The sequence below is a fragment of the Nanorana parkeri genome, unplaced genomic scaffold, assembly GCF_000935625.1.
Source record: "Nanorana parkeri isolate BGI_ZX_2015 unplaced genomic scaffold, ASM93562v1 scaffold1342, whole genome shotgun sequence".
Taxonomy (NCBI): Eukaryota; Metazoa; Chordata; class Amphibia; order Anura; family Dicroglossidae; genus Nanorana; species Nanorana parkeri.
Genome location: NW_017307610.1, coordinates 243,363 through 244,044, shown reverse-complemented (window position 1 = coordinate 244,044; position 682 = coordinate 243,363).

The window sequence follows — 682 nt, the reverse complement described above, 5'->3', positions numbered from 1 at the left end:
GGACTTTCAAGATTCCACTGACCAAAGTAAAAACTGACACAGGGGCATTTACTACTCCTACTGATGCTGGGACATTTACTACTCCCACCAATGTCAGGGCATAATTTACTTCAACTGACAACTGATGCCAGCTAATTTTTTACTCCAACTAAAGCCAGCACATTTATTACTCCCACTGACAAAGGGGCATTTATTTCTCCTATTGATGCAGGGGCATGTTTTAATCCCTCTGACTTCTGGCAGAGAAGTATTATTTTACTTCTACTGACCTGTGTGGGAGCATTTTTTGCTGTCATTGACCAGAGGGATAAGAGCATTTTTTACACCCACTGACCTCAGATGCAGGGTCATTTTGGTACTCATACTGCCCACAGTCTGGCCCACAAACATCCTTAACGACAGTGAACTGGCCCTTTGTGTAAATAATTTGGGGTCTACTGAAATTATGTTTTATTTCTTGTTTATACTAAACCATACATGTGTGTTGTTAACTGTTGTTAGCAGAATTTAAGGTTGGCATGTTGCTGAGAAGAAGAGACTGGCAGCGAAGCAGGCACTCGGTAGAAGGAAGCTGCTGTGGATTGGAGCAGAGAATAGAGAAAAGAGAATTACCCTCTGTGTTCAAAAAGCCTCTCATTGGCAATGGCTGAAGTAGAGTCGTGATCAAGCGAATAGGCAGTGC